We start from the raw sequence: 25,342 nt of genomic DNA on the forward strand, positions 1-25,342 counted from the left end.
TTAGTACATAAACCACAGTCTGCAGGTAACCGTGTAAAAGAAGCGGTACAATAAACAGGAGTAAACGGAGCACATGCGAGGAGAATAAATACAAAAAATACAAAAAAACCCCCCAAATATTAAAGCAACTATATCTGTATTGCTGTTGACTGCTGTTTACTTTTCTTTGGATTGGTGAGTTTCTGTTCCAACAGTCAGTGTTTACATTCTTTGACAGACTAATGCTACCTGCACGTTGCATAGCTTCAGTTTCCAGGGAGTAATAACAAAAAAAAATAATAATAATAAAAAATAATAATAATAATAGTCAAGCTTCTTCAAGACTGAGATGATTCTTTCTCTGATATATACGTCCATCCTGTATTATTTTAGCCTGAAAATTCACCTTAAACTTCATGTTATGTTCAAGTCAGTATGTAAATCTGTAATTTCAGTTTAGAAAATTAAAGGAAATGATTAAATATCACAGAACTACTGAGTATTTTTTTATTTTTTTTTTTAAAGTCGTGGTGCGGAATGGCGTGAAAAAAAAAAAGGTCATTCCTTGTGATTTCAAGTGACAGAAACCTGTTCCTTAATGGAAAAACTACAAATAATACCACAGGTTTAGTGCTTATTGCTCATTGTCAATCGTGAATACAGAAAAAGTATTCAGCTTTCCTTAATCTTAACGGAATCTCTTCAAACAAATGTACATGCACATATTCTAACCAAGAAATATTTAGTATCCCTGTAATAAGCATGAGTTCAAAGCTGCTAAAAGCCTTATAAGATGCTTGTTAACATTGTTATGCCTTAATAAACCTATATACAGTGCAGTGCAAAAGTCTTCGGCCACATTTGGTTTTGTCGTTTTTGCAGGTTGAAATGAACGTACATATTTAACATATTTAACTCTTAGTCTGTTTTCTTCAGATAAAATAAATCACAAGAATATGCTGACATTTAATGAAAACACATCACTCTAATTTCAGAAAAAATAAAAAATTAAAATGAAAAAATTTACATGCCCCTGCATTTTGTGATGTACAGTTGCAGAAAAAAATTATTAGGTCATCAAAAGTCATCAAAAACAATGGTTATGCGATCCAGTCCTAACTCCTGTGTGTATCATGTGACTAAAACAGACAGAAAAGAAAACATGGAATGTCTAAAAGCACTGTTTTTGTCAGTACAATGCCATAGATATCGATGTAAGAACTGAAGTGATTTTGGTTATTATCAAGAAAACATGGAAAATGGATAGATATCAGCTCTGAAATTAAACTACTATGAGCTATTTTTGTTGTTATCATTATATTTGTCCAAACAAATGTACCTTTAGTTGTACCAGTCATTAAGATGAACAAGAAACTGAAGAAAACAAGGGTGGTCTAATAATTTTTTCCATGACTGTATGTTGTATTCAGTTGTGTTTTTTTTTTTTTTTTTTGTCAGGACACAATAGTGTGAGTACTGTAAGAGCCAAAAGATGGTGGCTGATAAGAATGAATGTTTATAAGTTTATTTGTGTGAAGTTGCAAATTTCTGAGTTTTTTCGTTGCTATTTAATGCACCTTCACTGTGTATGTGTCATATGTGCGGTGGCCCAGAGGTGCAACAGCCCAAAAAATTATCCACTATAAGAAAAAAGAGAACAGCCTAAAAAATTATCCATTATAAGAAAAAAAAAAAAGAGAACAGCCCAACTTCAGAGCTGAACCAATTCCACACAACCGACTTACTCTTGATTTTTCTATCCACAAATTTCAGACTCTCCTTAGCAAACACCATTTTTGTACTGGTGTGGAGACCAAAGACTGTGGAGACTGTCCAGGGATTATGTGAGTCTCCGGACGATATAAGTCGTGCATGTGTAGAAGCATTTATTTGTCGGCCATGTTTTGTGACCAAGGTTCTAATAGTTTTGGATTTTTCATTATAGTTTAGTTTTATTTAGTTTTGACTTTTTTTTCTCCAATTCAGTTCGTTTTAATTCATTTTTAGAGCAGATGTGCTAGTCTTTATTAGTTTTCGTTATTTTCTAAATGCTTAGTTTTAGTTTAGTTTTTTTTTTTTTTTCTATCTTTTCTTTTCTTCTCCGTCATATTCAAATAAATCCCAGACAGGACTCTGCTGCTCCATGTTTCCAGGTAGAGTGGGGACCAGAAGACGACTCTAAACCACAAGTGACGGACCATTAAATATCATACGGTGCTAGCGGCTAAAATTGCTCGAGGGAAATAAATCGCTTTCGTATCAATCGGACGTTTTTCCATAGTTTTTCTTTTTAGTTTTTTAGTTTTAGTTAGTTTTGTAAACACACAATACAGTTTCAGTTAGTTATCGTTTTTTCTTTTAATTTCAGTTTTTGGTTATTTCAGTTAACAAAAATGTTTTTACAATTTTAGTTTTCGTCATTTCGTTAGTTTTCGTTAACGATAATAGCTTAGTTTGTGACTCGCTGCAGCAACCTCGCTAGGATAAACGACTTTCTATGGTGCTGCGATTAGCCTCCACCGCTCGGTTTCCCCCATATTTAGATCAAACCGTTTGTCAGCTGGATAGGCTGTCAGCTGTGGAATAAAACGAAAGTAAACATAGAAATGGAAACCACTTGTGATCGCTACAAAGATACTCCTTAAAGGTAAAGTCTGTGTACTTTTACATAATTTGACTCATACAACAGTGATTTGTCCGAGCGAGGTTGCCATAGTGAGTTGTAACCAAGGTTATAATAGTTTTGGATTTTTAATTATAGTTTAGTTTTAGTTAGTTTTGACTTTTTTTTCTCTAATTCAGTTAGTTTTTAGTTTTTAGAGCAGGTTTGCTAGTTTTTATTACTTGTCATTTTTTCTGAATGCTTAGTTTTAGTTTAGTTTTAGTATTAGTTTAAGTTTTTTCATGTATTTTATCTTCCTCACCATCCTTTTCAAATAAATAAGTGAGGTTACCCTGGACACTTTATTTTGGGGGTGGGGTTAGGGCGGCTCTGACTGAGCACAGACACAAACATATGTACAGTATGATGGATAAATTCCCTATAGCAGGTTGGAGGGGGTAATGTAGGTGGGGGTGCGATTCATACACAATGTCACTTATGTGAAAATGAAACTGAAACTTTCCATACTTTCACTGTTGGCCTCCCGACTTCTATACCTCTGTTATACTGCTGATTTTAGATGAAATTTTCACATGTTCTATCTTATATCAACACTGACAAAGACGAAAACTGAGGGAATTTTATTCATTTTTATATGTTTTAGTTAGTTTTGTAAGCACACAATATAGTTTCAGTTAGTGTTTTTTTTCCTTTTAATTACAGTTTTTATTTATTTCAGTTGACAAAAATGTTTTTCAATTCTAGTTTTCGTCATTTCATTAGTTTTTGTTAACGATGATAACCTTGATAAACAGAGATAAATGCTTCTATGTATGTGCGACTCAAATCGTCCCTTGACAGAAACCACTCTCACATTTAGGAGGAGGAGCCTACGTTAGCCCGGAGGTGCCTGGAGACACGAGAGATTAAATACGATTTGACCATTTCCCCTTTTGTTAAACATTGTCCTAATTAAATAATCCGATTTCAATTTCAAATCAATGAATGGTCAGACTTTTGCACAGTATTGTATATGTGACTCTTAACACATAACAGTGTTAATATTCTCCTAAAGGCCTAATTATATATTAGCTAACGCTTATTTCAAGGATCTTAATATAAAGCATTACTGAACATTTTAATTTTGAGGTCTTTGACTGATCCGCCTTAAGGCTGAGTTTGCAGCGAAAAACGGTTTGGTCTTCATCGGAAACTTCAAAGTCGTACCAATTCCACACAACCAACTTACTCTTGGCTATTTGTATCCACAAACTTGTCACTGTCCTTAGCAAATGCCATTTTTGTATTGGTGTGGAGACCAAAGACTGTGGAGACTGTCAAGGGATGATTTGAGTCAAGCATGTGTAGAAACATTTATCTCTGTAGGCCATGTTTTGTGAGTCTCTACAGCAACCTCACCAGAAGAAACGACTCGCTACGCTGCTGCGATTAGCTTCCACCGCTCAGTTTCCCCAGATTTAGATCAAACTGTTTGTCCGCTGGATAGGCTCTCAGCTGTGGAATAAACCAAAAGTAGACATATAAATGGAAATCACTTCTGATACTCCTTAAAGGTAAAGTCTGTGTACTTTCACTTAATTTGACTCAAATAACAGTGATTTGTCCTAGCGAGGTTGCCATAAACAGAGATAAATGCTTCTATGTATGTGCGACTCAAATCGTCCCTTGACAGAAACCACTCGTACATTTAGGAGGAGGAGCCTACGTTAGCCCGGAGGTGCCTGGAGACACGAGAGATTAAATACGATTTGACCATTTCCCCTTTTTTTAAACATTGTCCTAATTAAATAATCCGATTTCAATTTCAAATCAATGAATCGTCAGACTTTTGCACAGTATTGTATATGTGACTTTTAACACATAACAGTGTTAATATTCTCCTAAAGGCCTCATCATCTATTAGCTAACGCTTATTTCAAGGATCTTAATATAAAGCATTACCGAACATTTTAATTCTGAGGTTGAACTTATTTGTTTCCAGTCAAAGGCACTTCTCTCACCTTGTCTCTGTGTAAAGCCAGATATGCAAACCGAAGCACTACACATACTGTATATACAAATGACATAACTCATAGGCACTGAATCATTTACAAACTGGAGCAAAAAACGACACATATAAAAAGAATGCTTGGTCCGCTATAAGCTTACTATGGCAGGTTTGGTTTTGCTACCTACTTAATTTACATGTTTTAAAAAGTCAGTCATGTGATTTATTCCACTGATAAATTCTGTTTAAAGGCGTTTTATAAGAAAAACAAGGCACACATTGGACCCTGGTCATCGCTGCTATACATTTGCATTTGTTCTCCTTGGATTTAGTCGTTGTTGTTCACAGCATGCTGTAGTCCGAGCATGCAGAGCACAGAGTCAAATTTGCGGCGGCGTTTCCTGTGACAGTTCTGGTGATGACAGGAAACTATGCGTGGCTGTGGACGGAGATGCTTGACAGGTCGTTCCTGATGATCTCATTGACTGTGAAGGAAAAGAGGGAAAAGAACTGTCAGTTTTTAATAGTGTTCACATGGAGGAGGGTCATAAAGATGAGTAAGAGCGTCAACAGTGTGTCATGTATTGTCTTTAGCAGTGACACGTGCATTATTTCAGCTTTTGGCAGCGCAACCTGTTGTAAAACACAGACAGATTATGACTTCATAAAGTTGATCAGCCAGCTGCGAAACACAAAAGAAGGAAATGTTTTAAGTGGATTTTCCACCTGTTTGGTCCAGTTTAACCCATAAAGACCCAGTGTTAATTTTGTGGCGATTCCCAAATGAATTTGTCTCAATATTTAACCTTTATTAAATGATTTATCACCATTTATTATAATATTATCCTCCACATTTTGCATTTGTCACTGTAAATCATGTATTTTCCTGTATTTCATTTCCTATACTTCATTTAGATGCTCATGAAAACTCAGTAAATTCAAAGGTCACATCAAAACAGAGAAAACTGAAGGAAAAAGTTACTTTTTCAGCAAATATATCAATAACTGAAGGACCTGATGCTGTTTTTTTTTTTTTAACAATAAAAACTCACTTATTATTTCTGAACATATGAGGACACAGATGAGCTGTTTAATGTGTCAGTGTTCAATTCCTTAAATCACTCGACAATGATCAGTCTCTACTGTCTTTTAATATCATACTTTAAAGCAATTCTTTGTTCAAACCATGATTTTTTTTGTGCATGTGTAAATTGCTCTGTATTTGTGACTCTTGTGTGTAATATCTCAATGTTGTTCATTGTTCTGGCTTGAAGTCAAAGGACAGGAGTGAGGATTTCAAATGTTATTATGTTAAGTTATTTGATGATGAGAATGGGGGTAGGATTAAATAAGTTTTCTTCCTCCCACTCCTTTTCGAGTACAGATGAATGATTTTTTTTTTTTTTTTTTTTTTGAATTTTGAATTTGCATGTATTCTGTAAATGCTCAAAATAAACAAACAAATGAAATGAATGAAATAACTGAAAGTAAAAACAAGTGTGTCCATCCACTGTCATTGATCCAACTCCATGGGTTTTACTGGTGAATCCATGTTGTAGAAGATGACTGTGTTTCCATGGTAACTGAACATCCGAATGGGTCATATCTGATGGCCATGAAAAGATGACAAACTGTATTTTACACCAATTATTTACATGGATTGATAGGATTTTTGGATCAACAGGTTTTAAACAGTTTAGATCAGTAGATGATTTTGGTCGATGGTGGATGTTTGGGTCTGTATGGGTTAGTTTAAAAAGCACTTAAATAACATCTTTCTGTTATTTATTGAAACTCTAAATAATGAGAAGAGGAAGAATCAGTAAAAATGAGCAAAAACACAAAGAATATTTCTTTGTGTTTGCTCTGCAGTTGCATTAAATAACAGTTTCAACAAGAGTCGAGGTATATTATTTATTTTTTGGCCTCTTATGGGTAAGAAACCAAATATGGTAACTTCACTGACCTTGATTTTCTACATAACAATAAATAATGTTGAAAAATTTCCCAAAAGTAACAAAGTCTGGTTAGATCCTTCAATAACACACTAAGGCTGGAAGTTTTAATTTCAGAGTATGTGCCCTATAAAGGGTTAATGGCAATTTTTAAAAAATTGTTTTTCTACTTGAAGTTGTGTGTGATGCTCATCAGTTGCATTAAATAAAAACAGTTTCAACAAGAGTCGAGGTATGGTAATAAATAATAAATAATAAATGATAATTCAAAGGAGAATGTACAATCTTCTAGCAGGGAATTATATGCAATATCATACTTGTGATAACATAAAGCTTAATTATATAGAAAACCATAAATTTCATGTTAAATCTTAAAATGTTAGATTGGTCCAAGATCTTTTTCACTGTTAGAGAGAATAGTTCTGAACAGCTGTACCAAAATAGATAGATAGATAGATAGATAGATAGATAGATAGATAGATAGATAGATAGATAGATAGATAGATAGATAGATAGATAGATAGATAGATAGATAGATAGATAGATAGATAGATAGATAGATAGATAGAACGACAGATAGAACGACAGATAGATAGATAGAACGATAGAACGATAGATAGATAGATAGATAGATAGATAGATAGATAGATAGATAGATAGATAGATAGATAGATAGATAGATAGATAGATAGATAGATAGATAGAACAATAGAATGATAGATGGAACGATAGATAGAACGATAGAACGATAGATAGAACAACAGAACGATAGATAGAACGATAGAACGATACAACAATAGATAGATAGATAGATAGATAGATAGATAGATAGATAGATAGATAGATAGATAGATAGATAGATAGATAGATAGAACGACAGATAGAACGACAGATAGATAGATAGATAGATAGATAGAACGATAGATAGAACAATAGAACGATAGATAGAACGATAGATAGATAGAACGATAGATAGATAGATAGATAGATAGATAGAACGATAGATAGATAGAACGATAGATAGATAGAACGACAGATAGATAGATAGATAGATAGATAGATAGATAGATAGAACGATAGAACGATAGATAGAACGATAGATAGAACGATAGATAGAACGATAGATAGAACGATAGATAGATAGATAGATAGATAGATAGATAGATAGATAGATAGATAGAACGATAGATAGAACGATAGATAGAACGATAGATAGAACGATAGATAGATAGATAGATAGATAGATAGATAGATAGATAGATAGATAGATAGATAGAACGATAGATAGATAGAACGATAGAACGATAGATAGAACAATAGATAGATAGATAGATAGATAGATAGATAGATAGAACAATAGATAGAACGATAGAACGATAGATAGAACGATAGATAGAACAATAGATAGATAGATAGATAGATAGATAGATAGATAGATAGATAGATAGATAGATAGAATGATAGATGGAACGATAGATAGAACGATAGATAGAACGATAGAACGATAGATAGAATGACAGAACGACAGAACGATAGATAGATAGATAGATAGATAGATAGATAGATAGATAGATAGATAGATAGATAGATAGATAGATAGATAGATAGATAGATAGATAGATAGATAGATGATAGAATGATAGAACGATAGATAGATAGATAGATAGAACGACAGATAGAACGACAGATAGATAGATAGATAGAACGATAGAACGATAGATAGAACGATAGAACGATAGATAGATAGATAGATAGATAGATAGATAGATAGATAGATAGATAGATAGATAGATAGATAGATAGAACGATAGATAGAACGATAGATAGAACGATAGATAGAACGATAGATAGATAGATAGATAGATAGATAGATAGATAGATAGATAGATAGATAGATAGATAGATGATAGAACGATAGAACGATAGATGATAGATAGATAGATAGATAGATAGATAGATAGATAGATAGATAGATAGATAGATAGATAGAACGATGATAGATAGAACGATGATAGAACGATAGATAGAACGACAGAACGATAGAACGATAGAACGATAGATAGAACGATAGATAGATAGAACGATAGAACGATAGATAGAACGATAGATAGAACGATAGATAGATAGATAGATAGATAGATAGATAGAACGATGATAGAACGATAGATAGAACGACAGAACGATAGAACGATAGAACGATAGATAGAACGATAGAACGATAGAACGATAGAACGATAGATAGAACGATAGATAGAACGATAGAACGATAGATAGAACGATAGATAGATAGAACGATAAATAGAACGATAGAACGATAGAACGATAGAACGATAGAACGATAGATAGATAGAACGATAGATAGATAGAACGATAGATAGATAGAACGATAGATAGAACGATAGATAGATAGATAGATAGATAGATAGATAGATAGATAGATAGATAGATAGATAGATAGATAGATAGATAGATAGATAGATAGATAGATAGATAGATAGATAGATAGATAGATAAAATAACTGGTTTCTGTCTGTTCAGCTGCTTGTGTGATATTTTTTGCTGCATTCAACATAAAAATGTGTATAAGAGTGAACGTGAGCTGAAAATGAGGAACATAAAACAATAACACTACACTTCAAATTGTACAGATGTTTTTGGAAGTGTAGTTTTATTCACAATGAGCAAATCTATTTACACTACATTTAACTTTTTTTTTTTTTAATATATATAAAATGTTTATTCGTGCAGCTTACAGAGCTGTTTTCCAGCAGGATGGAAGCAGCTCTGAGTCATATAGGATCTGTTATTTCCACAAAGTCAGATTAACACAATAACCTCCAGTACGAGATCCCCAGACCTTTTTATCAAGAGAGATGATGCAACCTCCTGCTGTCGCTGAAGGATCCAGGTGCACTTGTTTATCTGTTTTTATCAGCTGTGCTCTTATAGAGGAGGAGGATCCAAGAGCAATCACCCAGACTGACTACAGCTAAACTAGAAAAACATATAGATATCATCCAACAGATAACAGGGAAAAGGTCCAATCACTCAGTTTTTGCTTTGCTAAAGGCTCGTTTTTCATGAGCTTTAACTGTTCTTATCTGTCAGTTCATTTATTACTTTGAAGACGTTAAGACTCCACAGTGCCTTCTTACTTTAACCCTTTATCGGGCAAGTGACTATTTTTGGTAATTTCAGCACACATTACAAGACAGTTCCGGTGAGGACAGTGAGTCAACAGTCTCAGGTCCAATGTGGTCTCCAGGGTCTGTAAGGTCCACTTGTGCATGAACAGTGAGTGGACCTGCTTTGTTAGGTACCATGAAGTAATGGTACTAATGTAAGGACTGATGTTCAAAGGGAGAATGTGGATGTGGACAGGGGTCTGGATCAGCACTGATGTGGGTCTAATGTTTTAAAAGTCATGTTCTAATGTTCTAAAATACATGTTCTTTTCACCTTACATGTGTTTTTCTTTTTATAAATGCTTCTTTGATTTTTTTTTTTTTTTGCCACATATGGCCAAGCAACCAAATACTGTAACTTCACTCACCTTGATTTTCTACATGACAATAAAAAATTTTGAAAGTTTTGAAAAAAAAAAAAAAAAAAAAACACTTCAAGTTGTGTGTGATGCCATCATATTATCAAAACAAGACAGAATTAATGAAAAAAAATGAAATGAAATAAGATCATTACACATTAACTGAGCTGATGCTAGTCTAATGTTCAAAAAGTGATGTTCTAATGTTCTAAAATAAATGTTCCGTCCACCTTAAATGTGTTTTTCTTGTGTTTTTTATATTTAATTATTGTATTTATTTATTTTTTATTTATTTATTTATTTTTGCGTGTGACGGGTAAGGAACCAAATATGGTAACTTCACTAACCTTGATTTTCTACATAGCAATAAAAAATTTTGAAATACTTTTCAGAAGTAATAAATCTTGTTAGATCCTCCAATAACACACTAAGGTTGACAGTTTTAATTCCAGAGTATGTGTCCTATAAAGGGTTAATGGCAATTTTTCATTGTTTTTCTACATTGAAGTTGTGTGTGACATTATCATATTATCAAAACATTATATATATATATATATATACACATATATATATATATATATATATATATATATATATACACATATATATATATATATATATATATATATATATATATATATATATATATATATATATATATATATATATATACAGGGTGGGGAAGCAAAATTTCCAATGAACATTTAGTTGTTTTTTCTCAGCAGGCACTGCGTCAATTGTTTTGAAACCAAACATATATTGATGTCATAATCATACCTAACACTATTATCCATACCTTTTCAGAAACTTTTGCCCATATGAGTAATCAGGAAAGTAAACGTCAAAGAGTGTGTGATTTGCTGAATGCACTCGTCACACCAAAGGAGATTTCAAAAATAGTTGGAGTGTCCATAAAGACTGTTTATAATGTAAAGAAGAGAATGACTATGAGCAAAACTATTACGAGAAAGTCTGGAAGATACTATTAAAGAAGAATGGGAGAAGTTGTCACCCGAATATTTGAGGAACACTTGCGCAAGTTTCAGGAAGCGTGTGAAGGCAGTTATTGAGAAAGAAGGAGGACACATAGAATAAAAACATTTTCTATTATGTCCATTTTCTTGTGGCAAATAAATTCTCATGACTTTCAATAAACTAATTGGTCATACACTGTCTTTCAATCCCTGCCTCAAAATATTGTAAATTTTGCTTCCCCACCCTGTATATATATATATATATATATATATATATATATATATATATATGTTTTTTATGTTCTTTGATTTTTTATTTATTTTTTATTTTTTTGCCTCTTACAGGTAAGGAACCAAATGTGGTAACTTCATTAACCTTGATTTTCTACATAACAATAAAAAATGTTGAAAAATTTGCCAAAAGTAATAAAGTCTTGTTAGATCCTCCAATAACCCACTCAGGTTGATAGTTTTAATTCCAGAGTATGTGCCCTATAAAGGATTAATGGTCATTTTTCACTGTTTTTCCACATTCAAGTTGTGTGTGACGTAATCATATTATCAAAACAAGACAGAATAAAGTACAATTATCAAGCAAAATGAAATGAAATAAGATCATTATACATTAACTGAGCTGATGTTGGTCTAATGTTCTAAAATAAATGTCCCTTACATGTGTTTTTCTTGTATTTATTTTTAGGTTTTTTTGCCTCTTATGGGTAAAGAACCAAATATGGCAACTTCATATACCTTGATTTTCTACATAACAATAAAAAATGTTGAAACGTTTTCCAAAAGTAATAAAGTCTTGTTAGATCCTCCAATAACCCACTCAGGTTGATAGTTTTAATGCCAGAGTATGCGTCCTATAAAAGGGTTAATCGGTTTCTTTCTAATCAGGTTCAGGCCTCTTCTGCAGTTCTATCAGGGATGAGAAATGCCAGAGGGGAAGGGGAACACCCCTGGAGTCGGCCCTGACAAACCCAGCCAGAAAGGCCGACGGAGGAATTCCCTCTGACTGGACGCAGCCAGGTCTGGAAAAGCAGCCTGGAAACCTGAGATTCGCCTCCACACAATAGAATTACATTTTTTTTCTTTTTTTTTTTTTTTTTAGCATTTATTTTCATCACAGGCAGCAGTTGCGGCCCTTCCCTCTGCGACCCTACACTGGCACAGACGCTTCCTACCACAAATATAACTCATTTCCTATCACGAAAAAGGTGGTGTGGTGTACGTGTCCCACAAGATTTAGAAACAGAGAAGTTGTTTAGTGCTTTGGAGGCTTCCACTGTGTAGAAAAAAAACAGGAAAAATAGCGAAATCTCCAACGACGATAAGCTCTCCACATAGGAAATCACTTAAATTGTGCCTGAAGCTGTTTACAATTACATCACGGAGCGATAAGTCAAAGCCTTTAAGTTGTCTAGACATGAAGTTAATGTGTTTGGCTCGCTGATTGACTGCTATTAATAAAGCTACAGGAAGATCTCTTGAGAGGTTTATAACAACAGCAGCGTCACAGAAACACTCCAGCACATTGAACCTATTACGCCAATATGAGGACAAGGTGCGATTCACAGCAGTATGTCTTTGTGAAAAACTTGGCGGTGCTGACGTTGCTATTCAGGTGCTTTAAATCAGCTCCTCTTCAAGCAGCAGGAAAGCCAAAAACACTCACGATACAGGTTCACAATTGTACCGCTTTAAAGAACAGACTTTCTTTTCATGTTTTACCAGACTTATTACATATTACGGATTGGCAAGACATACTGTACCAGACTTTTTAAACTTCATTTCCAACCTTTTAGGCAGAAAACAGTTCCCTCTCGCTCCATTACGGTGTCAAAATCAACTTTGCTTGAGGCATTTAAAGCAGAACAGTGAACATCTTGGTTTATTTGTTGTTTTCTTTAAATTGTCGGTCAAACTTATTATATATGTGGCAACGCAGGGTCGGATTTGAAAACCTCAGCTATGAAGGATCCGAGAGAAAAATAGCGAGTAATCAGAAAATATAGTACTTTTTGTTTTCTTTTTGGGCTTTATTTTCCTAAAATATGGGCGATTAATGCAAGTTTGCAGCAGGAAAACTTTACACACGCAAACTATCATGGTTTTAGCTCTTTAATTTAATTTTAAACTACTTTTAATATGACTGTTTCATTTGTAAATAAAGTTGAAAACAATCATAAGCGAGTTTCAGGTTTCAATAAGCAGGGGAAGAGTTTTTACTCAAGTACTGCTAAGTATAAATATGAGGTATTTCTATTTTATGTGGCTTTACATTTCTTGTCTCGCCTTTAATACAATTTCTTTTCCCGAAATAAGGTCAGATAGAGCAGGACTTCAGCTCTCTATTACTGTAAATGACACTAATAAAGTAGTTCAAATGAGCGTCTATAGCTGTAAAATACAACATATATATTAATCCAGCTGTAAAATTAATCCAAAAAACATCATATTTAATTGTAAAATATTGATAGAGCCTATTTTCAGAGTAGCCAAAAATTATACTCAAGTAAAAGTACTGTTACTTTAGAAAAATCTGACTCAAGTACAAGTAAAAAGTAGTCATCCAAATAATTACTCAAGAAAAAGTTAAAAAGTACTTAATAAAAAAATACTCAAGTACTGAGTACTTCCTGAGTAACATATTTATTGTTCTTTTAAATTCAACAATTAATAAATGAAATGTTAAAATAAAATATATAAAATATATATGGGATCATTACAGCTAGTTACAAATATACCTTGTACTAATCATGTTGATATGGAGTCAAACGTAACTAGTCTAGCTACATTTGATTGGTGAAACATGGTCATGTGAGTTTTTCTAACAAAACAAAGCAAATGGTTCATGTGTTAACAAATGACCAAAACTAAAAGTAACGAGCGGAGTGTACGCCATTGTAATGGAGTAGAAGTAGTGTTTCTTCTTCATAAATATACTCGAGTAAAAGAAAAAAGTATGTTATATTAAAAGTACTCTTAAAAGTATAATTTATGTAAAAAGTTACTTAAGTAAATGTAACGGAGTAAATGCAATGTGTTATCACCCACCTCTGCCTATTTTACTGTGCAGTAAGTACTACGACAAGTACATTTGACATTTTCTGGATTACAGGGTTATTCAAAAAGAATGAACCGATTTCATTACGCAATATTTTAATAAGGAAAAGCAATAGAAAACTCCAGCCAAGTCACAAGTATTCTACTTTAATTCAAATGTGCAATAACTTGTTTTTACTTTCCAGTACTTTTATTATTATTATTACTTTTTCTGATTAGTACTCTATTTTACAAGCGTGCATTTGTGTTTGTCTGTGCAATAACTGTTTTTATATGTTTTAGCTGTGTTTATGTTTTAGCTATGTTTATGTTCTGTTTTTGTTCATATCTCTTTTTTCTTTGGATTCCATGACTCAGGGAAACGCACAAGAATTCTATTGTACCTATACTGCGATGTATCTGTGCAAATGGCAAATAAAGTCTGTTCGATTCAATTCTATTCTCACAATCAACTTTTATTTCCTGTCTTACAAGTGTTCGATATGGCCCCCACCTGCAGCACGGACAACATCAATGCAATAAGAGAATTCCTCCCAGACATTGTGATATCAGCATATCACGATCCACTGAGTTGATCACTGTTGTTATTCGATGTTTAAGGTCATCGAGGTTAGTGGGTAGTGGTAAAACATAAACGTGATCTTTTACATATCCCCACCAGAAAAAAAAAAAAAAAAATAGGACCAATGGCCCTGTAGCTTACCGGCCAAATTAAAAGCTTTGGGAAATGTATCCAGATGCCATTTATTATCACCCAGTTATGTGTATTTATTATATTACAGAAATAGCCCATGTTTTGGTCATATTCCAATCAGATCTGTAAAAAATTCAAATTCAAACTTGATTTCATTGATACTGATTTATTGGATCAATCCACTTCCTATCTGTTATAATGGGAAAATTTTTCAAAGTGGCACCAAATCCAAAATCAGATCCAGATCCAAATAATTTCAATACCTTGTGCTGACATCATCATACAGAAGCTGTATACCAAGTCTGAAGTCAATCAGAACTGTAGTTTGGGAGAAGAAGACGATTGAAATTTTTTCCCCATAAGAGCCCATGATAAATTTTCTGTAAGTTCCCGGATCCAGAAGAAGATCCTGATCAGCATGTGGACATTATGTTTTGGTCATCTCCCCATCAGGGCTGGGCTGTAGAAATGTACACTGGATATTATTTATATTTACTGAGTTATTGTGTGGATCCACTTCCTATCTCTTATAATGGGGAAATTTTTCAAAGTCGCACCAAATCCAGAATCAGATCCAAATAATTTTGCTAAACTTTGTTGACATCATCATAAAGAAGCTGTGTACCAAGTTTGAAGTCAATCGGAATTGTAGTTTCGGAGAAGAAGACGATTGAAATTTCTGTGACACGACAATGACGGACGCCACATGACAACAATAGCTTACGGCCTGTCAGTCGGTAAGCTAAAGATCACACGTGGTGAGGTCTGGGGATCTCGCAGGCCAAGCACAAAGAGCAAGGTCTTGGCCTCCTTCCAACTAATCCATCACTGGGGCACTTTTTCATTTCAGAAAAGCTCAAACTTAGAAAACTCCTCTTTTAAAAGGTGACTGACTCATTCCATGACGATGCTTGAGAATTGAAGCAATGCGTCATGAAATCTTGAATAACCCTGTATTTTCACATACTTTTACAGGGCGGGGAAGCAAACTTTACAATGAACATTTAGTTGTTTTTTCTCAGCAGGCACTACATCAATTGTTTTGAAACCAAACATATATTGATGTCATAATCATACCTAACACTACTATCCATACCTTTTCAGAAACTTTTGCCCATATGAGTAATCAGGAAAGCAAACGTCAAAGAGTGTGTGATTTGCTGAATGCACTCGTCACACCAAAGGAGATTTCAAAAATAGTTGGAGTGTCCATAAAGACTGTTTATAATGTAAAGAAGAGAATGACTATGAGCAAAACTATTACGAGAAAGTCTGGAAGTGGAGGAAGCAATAAAAAACGTACCAAAGCTTTTATTAAAGCTCTCAAATCCAAAATCCTAAAGGATCCAACCAAATCCATGAGAAAAATGGCAATTGAACTTGAGGTAGACAACAAGACCGTTAGAAATGCAGTAAAATGTGATTTGAAGATTTAAATTCTCATGACTTTCAGTAAACTAATTGGTCAAACACTGTCTTTCAATCCCTGCCTCAAAATATTGTACATTTTGCTTCCCCACCCTGTACTTTGTGATCGCATAACTTTTACTTGTGGTATTAGTACTTTTACATCAGGAAAGGATGTGAATACTTTTACCATTACTGCTGACATTCTCTTGTGTTGAGAAAAACTAAACACAGATTCTACCTAAACAGAACCAAGTCAGTCTCTGGAAACATTTACCGATGATTTATGGGTAAAACCAGCGACACCACCGAGATAGACCTTTAATTTTATCTGTGTAATAAAATCTCTTATTGTAATCTGTCCAGGCTGTAGTTTGACTTTGATCCGGTTCAGAAGAAACTGTTGCTATTGTAACAGCGAGATCAGACGAGTACGTTCTCTAATGTAACTCGCAATCAGGAGAACGTGAGACTGAGACGACCGATATTACAATGAGACACAGTAGAACCCGAAGAAATAAACACTTGGACCTGGTCTAAACGCAGCCCTAGTCTGTCCATGTGGGCTCTTCCTGACTGTACCCACTCACCTCTTTTCTTCTACTTGATCTGCGTTTGACCTTCTGCACATCTGGAGTTAGAAGATGGGCTTAAAAACCTCAAGGGGACGTATTACACCGACTACTCAATGCACACATCAATCCAACATGTTGGCTGTATTCTTAGTGCATCAGGACTCCGACATCATGTCATCACCTGTCTAATAACTATCAAAATCACCGATGAATTACAGCCTTCGGATTTTTTTCCGTCTCCATCATCGTTCACATATGTAGTGGAAAAACATTCACGTAATAATAAACTAATAAAAGACATAATTCAGTTGATTTATTCAGATATAAAGTAGTAAAACTGTATTTTTTTTCGCCACACTGAGGACACAACTCGTACTGTTTATACGTCCGTTGCCATGGCCCACTTTTCATTGTGCTGCCACATTTGATGTCGAGCATCTAATTGAAAAAAAAAGTCAATCTATTGATCTCTAAGTGTGTTTACAACAACGTACTAAAAATAGGCCCAGCACCAGTGTGACATCTGTGTCATGAGGCTCGCTGGTCACACTGATCCCCTTAAGAGCCAAGTGGGTGATAGAGATGCTTTGAATAACGCAGCGTAGGCCTAGATTCTTTTGGTTTTATTCAGGCAAGATTGAACATGATTAAAACAGTACTTTGAATCAATCAAACACATGTAAAACCATGCTCACCACTAGCTTTTATGGATATTTTTTGATCCCCCGTGATTCACATGTAGTTGTAATAGAATTTTAATGGGTTTTGTTTGATCATTTCTCATTTCTGTTGGCTGGAAATCTCAATTTCAATCAAAGTTGCATGACTAAAGGTTTATAAACAACAACTGCATCCATATTTTTTTTCTCTCAGATGCCATTTTTTACATTGCTGAACCTTTAAATGAGACCTAAGGTAATTATTCATTGGATGATTGTTTTCTTGGTTAATATAGAAATAGCTAAAAATAGAATTTATCAGAACCTAAGGGATCAATAATCAGACATCAAATGGAAAATGTAGTCACGGAAAAAAAATATTAGACCACAAAAGTCATCAAAAACAATGGTTATGCAATCAAGTATTAACTCCTGTGTGTATCATGTGACTAAAACAGACAGAAAAGAAAACATGGAATGTCTAAAAGCACTGTTTTTGTCAGTACAATGCCATAGATATTGATGTAAGAACTTACATTTATGCATTTGGCAGACGCTTTTTTCCAAAGACACTTACAGGTGAAAAACCAAAAATAAAAGAAAAATACAAGAATAGATTAACAACATAAGACAGCTGTACAATTAAAACAGTGTTGTACAGAAGAAAAAAATAGGAAAATGATATGAATGATACTAAAGTGATTTTGGTTATTATCAAGAAAACATGGAAAATGGTTAGATATCAGCTCTGAAATTAAACCCTTATGAGCTATTTTTGTTCTTATCATTATATTTGTCCAAACAAATGTAACTTTAGTTGTACCAGGCATTAAAATGAACAAGAAACTGAAGAAAACAAGGGGTGGTCTAATAATTTTTTCCACGACTGTATCTTATAAGACAAAGAAAACAACTACATTTGAGCTTTTGAGGCACTAAATATTAGCCTGGACAGCCATCTGTCTTTCTCAATGAGAAATCCGTCTGGAATTGCGGGGCTTGAATCCAAATATGAAGGCGGGGCTAACAGGCGCAGAGTAAACCAATCACAGATAAGACAGACATGGCGCTTTTGTAAAAGAAACTTAAGAATACAGGGTGTAATCTGTAATTCAAGCCTTATTTTTGAATTAAGTCAACAACCAACAACAGATGTGAAGAGACTTGGAACTGACTTTGACTCGCGATAAAAAGAAGTCGGTGCATATGAGGTACTGCAAAACACCCGCCCCCCAAACTTGTGATTGGTTCAGTATAGAATAGATCGTGCATATTTCACAGCGATTGGCCCAGTTCCAGACTGTGTTCTCAGTATTAAATACACTGAGAAAACTGGACTGCTGGTCGGGCTAGTTAAACATATATGTATGTATTTGACATTTTCACCAAAATCACTGAAATGATAACTGATTAATCATTGCAACAGATGACATCAATAAACAATATATGAGGGGCGACTGAAAAGTTTTGAGCCTAACATGGAAAGGATTAAGATATGAAGACCAAATTTGGTCCATGAAATCTTTCACATATCTTAATCCTATCCACTAAATTTCTTGGTCATAGCAATCTTTTTCCCTGTTTTACAGGTCCCTGAACTTTCTGTATCAAGTGTTTCCTGAAAAATGTACAAACTTGAGTATGGGGCTGTCATCAAGTACGCGTACGACCTTTGCCTTCTTTGGGGTTGGTGACATGGGACGTTTCCATTGTTTGGACTGCTCCTTGGTCTCAGGCTGATAGTGATGGACCCAAGTCTCATCCATAGTCACAAATCAGCCCCATACTCAAGTTTGTCCATTTTCCAGGAAACACTTGATACAGAAAGTTCAGGGAACTGTGAAACAGGGAAAAAGATCGCTATGACCAAGAAATTTAGTGGACAGGATTAAGATATGTGAAAGATTTCATGGACCAAATTTGGTCTTCATATCTTAATCCTTTCCATGTTAGGCTCAAAACTTTTCAGTTGCCCCTCGTAGACTAAATGCAAAATATCTTGTTTATTTATTGGATTAATTATTCCATATATCATTTATGAAAGTGTTTTTTTTATCAGTATCCTTTATGTTCATGTTTGAAGTCTAATAGTGTGATGACTAAAGCAGAAAATTGAGAGACTGCACTGCTTCAGAACCTGTTTTTCTTCGTGTGTTTGTCCAACTTTACAGTTATTTAAGTGCAGGGGAGGTGGAGTTTGATATGAACTAATCCACAGACTGGTTTCCTGTCCCATGGAGGTCCTCAGCAGCTGGAGCTGGCTGATACAGCCTCGTTCTCCGACCAGGAAACCCCCAACAATCGAGGAACTCCAAAACAATTAGCAGGACAGCGCTGTTTGCCTCATTAAGGACTGAAACACGCTGAAAAACATGATCCGGCCTGGAATAACACAATACCGGAGCAGGACCCAATACTTTCTCTGAACGCTGTGAATAAATCAGCTGAAAGACCAACAATGAGAGAAAGGGAGTCGGGGGAGGGGGGGACCACAAACCCCCCGGTTTACTGCCACGTCAAGTCCAGGCCACAAGCCACGAGATGTTCTTGGCCCACATCATGAGGCTCCTACTGGGTTACAGCAAGTCAGTCCCTCAGAGCGGGGCTGGAGTTCACCACGGCTGCTGCTCAACATTATTTATAAAGCAGGTAACATTTAAATGTAAATGTCTGACCAACTTTTGGAAAATGAATTCAAGTCAGAGGGAGGTCTCTGGTGAAAATGACCACATGAAAATGCTTTCTTATTATCGCAGTGACCAGGAAAACAGAAAACCTTGCACGGTATAATGCGTTCCAGTCCGACACTTAAAAGAGACTCTATTGCTGTAAAGTGTTTAGCTGTTGTTGACAATGTCCTAAAGATGTGTTCTTGTTGACTCAGCTCAACAACACTCATTTTGAGGCTGCAGTTTAAAAACAAAGTGGACAAAATATTAAAACCACCTTTATATTCTTCTGAAACCAATTTTTCTGACCACACAGAGCACCAAAAGTCATCCCAGTAAACAGTCCTGGTTGTCTTGTTCTTACATGATGTAATAATTTCAGCCATAAATGATTATGTTTACGTGCACAGCAGCATCCCGGTTATGAGTTTAATCCTGGTTTTGATCATATTTAGGATATTTACATGGACCACAGAGACATCTAATGTTGTCCACTGACGGCAGAGGAGTCGAGTAGCCTCAGCTTGAATCAATCAACAGCATATAGTGTATGTAGAAGATGGATGGATGACTCAGAAGAGCAAAAGAGCAGTGAGATTGGTGGGAAAATATTGAATGATTTTCCAGGTACAGTCCAGAAACAGAATGATGACGAACGAAAATGAGTCTGTTTTGTCTTATGGGGAGGTTATTTAACCCATAAAGACCCAAACAACCACCGGTGACCAGAATCCTTTACTGATATAAAATTAAACTTCTGATCTGCTAATCCTATCAACAGATGTAAATAATTGGTGTAAAATGCCAACTTGAGATCATGAATTGCGTACAGACAACACGCTACTTTTAATTGGATGTGCTCAATAACAGCTCGTGTTTACCTGATCAATACAAAGGCTTCATCCGGTTCAACTCCGACATTCATCACCACAGTACAAGACAGCAGAATCTACTAAGATCGATTATGACAAAATCCAATCAGAAACAATTTACAATACCATCCCATCATATGGAATAATTTAAGCCAGACACAGCAAACCTTTGTGCTCTTACCCAGATTAAAAAAACTCTTAAAATTGAATTTCATAGAACACCCAAGCACTACTTTCACCTGATCTGTTTGTTTACCTTGATTCAATGACCATTTTTCTTAGTTAGACAACTTATTAGTTTCATTCTGAATTTTGTTTCATAGTTTTGTCAATTCTTATTTAGTTCCACGTGCACTGCTCACGATGTATACAGTTTCTTTGTTACACTTGTTTTTGACTTATTTCCTTCATTTTGTTAATTTTGTTTGCTTATGATTGTATATCATTACTACACATTGCAAATACTTTCTTTATTTCAAATTTTTGGGGAGGCCCACGATAAACCGCTTTGGTTTTCAGCTTCCCCGGCATGTTTTTTATTGTTATTATTATGATTATTATTATGTTTTATTGTCTTGTATACATGCGAATAAACAATAAACAATAATCTGTACGCATTATAAGCTTTCAGTATGTATATTTACGCTGCGTAAAATAACATGCCATTAGCGCATTTAGTGGCTAGCACGATTAGCGGTTTGGGTTAGCGATTAGCACAATTAGCAACTAGTGGCTATTATGTCTTATTTTAAGTGTGATGAGATATTTTGACAAGAAATGAGAAAAATAGACATGGAAAGATTTTGATTTTTGTAGTGCAGTGCCAATACTGTAGTACTGATTTGATACTTTGTCTAATCTTAGCTTCCAAGTATATTTGATTATTTTATGGCTAAAAACAGCTCTTTTTGTTCCCTCTATTACTTGCGGCACTATCCCTCCTTTATCCAACTACTCCAGATAGCATAATCAGACTTCTCCAAACCAGGGAAGAGCTTATCCAGGTCCCAGATGTTAACAAATACCAAAACAGGATACTTCAGAAACCTGATCATAACGTGCAAACTTACGTCCAATGCACTTCAAGTTTTGAGTCAGGATGAGCGTTGCATTTTAATCCTGCAGATGAACACAAATCTTCACGTCTTCAACTGCAGATAATTCTAGTTTTGTTAGTTTTACTGCCTCAAATTAGGCTGATTTAGAACTTCTACTCACCATCCGACTCCTAAATATTTTCCGTATTATTGTCAAAACCTTCTGATCATCAATTCTATGACTCTGACATCTAACAAGGCCACGACACATCATAAAAAACTATGCTGTAATGCTGTTTGGCCCCGATAGGACTTCGAATACACATTTTGCTCGTGTTACCTCACCGCTGACAAAAGTCTTGGGCACACTACTGTGCAGTATAACGTATGGCTTTGGACACCTCTTCCAGACTTTCCCTTTCTGTGCCAAAGGGAAGCATGCAAACTCCTCCAGTCAGCAAGTTTTATGGCAGCGTGGCCGGCCTCCATCTCCCTGGGCCTCAGCAGCAGCAGCAGCAACAGCAGCGAAGTCCACCGTGCACCCTGCAGTCCGGCTCCAGGCCAGAAAACACGCTTCAGACTTTCCATGAGCAGACATGTTTGTGACCTCTCAGGAGACGGTGTGAAAAATGTGCAGCAGAAGGAGATCCTGATAAATATTAGCAGCCTAGAGGTGTTTTTTTTTTTTTTGCTGAAAAGAAAAACAGCTTATTTGATATAGGAGATGAAAATCCCGACTTAATTAAAGCGATTTATTGGAGTTTTGGGTGTCATTCAAGTATTTTCATGACTGGTACCGATAATGATACCTGGTCTCACATAATAATTCATAAACAGGACTTTTTGGATGTGAATTTTCTATTTGAACAGAAAAAGAAAATAGACATAGCTCATTGGACCTGATATAGGACATTGAGGGCACACATAAATAGACTGGATGACAGTTTCTATCAGTGAAGGGGAGGCGCCCTATTGTCAGAAGACCCCAAAAAGGGTTAGGGTGACATTTATCAACTAAATCCAAACGAATTTTCTGACTAACGGGCCTTCTGACAGTAAGGTGGGCACCCAGTGAAGTGTGTGGAGCCTTTACCATAAAAAAAAAAAAAGAAAAAAATTCACTCTTCATGCATCTTACCTCACTGTGCATTGCCCTTTTTCAGCTACACAGTCTTTTTTTTTAATTAATATATATATAGATATTGTTTTTGACATATATTACGGCTAAAATTTGCTTAGAGGTCTTATTTATGTCTTTGTGCATAAGAAATCAATATAAGTGAATCCCCAAAGGAACTTTGTGTTGGTAAATGCAAGTTATGCAAATTTACAGGATTTCAGTTCTGTTCAACATGTTGATGGTCATATGAATTATGTTTTCAGCTCAAAAATGTCCAATTTCATCACAATTAATGCTATATTTTCATGTCACAAATGGCCAAGTTATATTTGAACTGAATTTACCTGAAAAACAAATATTCTATTCTTTCAGATTCCCCAATTTTTCTAACAAGATTATATCCTACATATCACATGTTTTATTTTTACAGGTTCAATATGGAGTATGGTGCTGATCCATCCTGCTTATGTTACACCAATACATACATTAAGAATGTCACACTTCACTTTTTAAATCAACAGTTTTCTAATAATAAGCATTTTTATGAAGAAATAACAATTCTATATTGTTATTTACTCTTTAGTATGATGATAAACTATACAATAAATAATTCTGATCCTAGTTTTTGCACAGGGATCATTTGTGGAAACAGTGACATGGCTGCCAAGCATCAGTATGATGGGATCTGTAACAACCATGTCACATCCGTCCACTGCCACATTTTGTGTTTTTGTGTCAGCTGTTATTGTTTTAGATCCACAATACTAACATTTATGAATAAGAGGAGAATTAGCAATAGTACGTCTATAAGTTTATTACTAATAAAGTACTGGTACTGACCAGATCATTATGGGTAATGTCACGTCCGTCCACCAGCAAAAGTTTTCACATACACGTGCTATTCAAAATCCAATATTTCTGAAAATAGAGCTTCCACTGTCAAATAATATCAGTCATCTGTGCACAAATGTATTAGCATTATTTCAACACAGTTCTATGCATTTCTTACAACTTTTTTTTGACAACAATGGCCACTCATTTGACTCCCTACATTTGACCCCCTAAGTAAATTTTAGCCGATTATCTATTTATTGTATGTTGTATGTGTATTTTACTGGACTGTACTATATATATATATATATATATATATATATATATATTTTTTTTTTTTTTTTTTTTTATCGACTTCTGAGAAACAAGCTGCTAAATCATTTCTCATCTGTTTCTCTGTAACAATGACAATAAAGTTCTATTCTATTCACACTACAGTACCAAATCTTTAAGCATTTTTATATGATTGTAACACTCTTGTCTGTTAATTTCATCCCACGGGCCGGATTGGAACTTTTGGCCCGGTTTTGGCCCACGGGTTTTATGTTTGACACCCCTGTTATAGGCAAAACAACCGCTGCTATAAAACCACTATAGTCCAGTACTCAGCACAGGTCTATTTGCGCCAAATATTGTGAAATTAAACATAACTGCACTTCATTAAATAAATGACTGATGCCCGACTTCCCAGAATTATGTGCAGATCATCATATACTATATTACAACACACAATCATAATTTTTTAGCAGTTATTGGTCTTTTTTTTTTTTTTTTTTTGATGACAGTTAGTGCCTCTGCTCTTTAAAAGTCTCAGATGTCGTCGTGTGAATTTTAACGAGCCTGGACAACAAGAAATTACAGTAACGCCGCACCTTACTGAGGCCATAAAGGAGAAAACTGTATCAAACTGTGCCAAAGGTTTTAATGAAGTGAGAAGCCACATTAAGTTAGGAATGCCATTCACACTGCCAATGAAAACAAGTGTAATTGGGGGCCCAGCTCCTTAGAAATATCCGTTATGGCTACAGCGATGTATTTAAATACTTTGATTTTATGTTTTTTTTTTTTTTTTAAGTACACCTGGTTTGAACCTAGAATGTCTCAGGAGATCCGAGCGGCGGTGGCACCAGTCACAACATAATTACAAATCCAATGTCCAGTAAAGCAGCCAAATATGCCCACAGACAGGCCTAGCAAGTGTTAATGTATTTACCCAGACTGTTCAGAGGAAGTGGCACGGGAACAGTCTGAACCCTACGTCTGCCGCCCGACAACAGCGTCTCATTGGCGATTGTCCGGAAGCTGGTCCAGACGATTCAGCGGGGGCTCTGGTGGCGGATCAAAGCC

General features: G+C 35.0%; 1 pseudogene; it reads right to left on the reverse strand.

Annotated features, from left to right (window-relative positions):
* Positions 1 to 3,375: 3,375 nt before the first annotated feature.
* LOC115428166 (nuclear factor of activated T-cells, cytoplasmic 1-like) overlaps positions 3,376 to 25,342 on the reverse strand; it is a 102,108-nt pseudogene continuing 80,141 nt past the window's right edge.

Source organism: Sphaeramia orbicularis, chromosome 11 (genome assembly GCF_902148855.1).
Source record: "Sphaeramia orbicularis chromosome 11, fSphaOr1.1, whole genome shotgun sequence".
Taxonomy (NCBI): Eukaryota; Metazoa; Chordata; class Actinopteri; order Kurtiformes; family Apogonidae; genus Sphaeramia; species Sphaeramia orbicularis.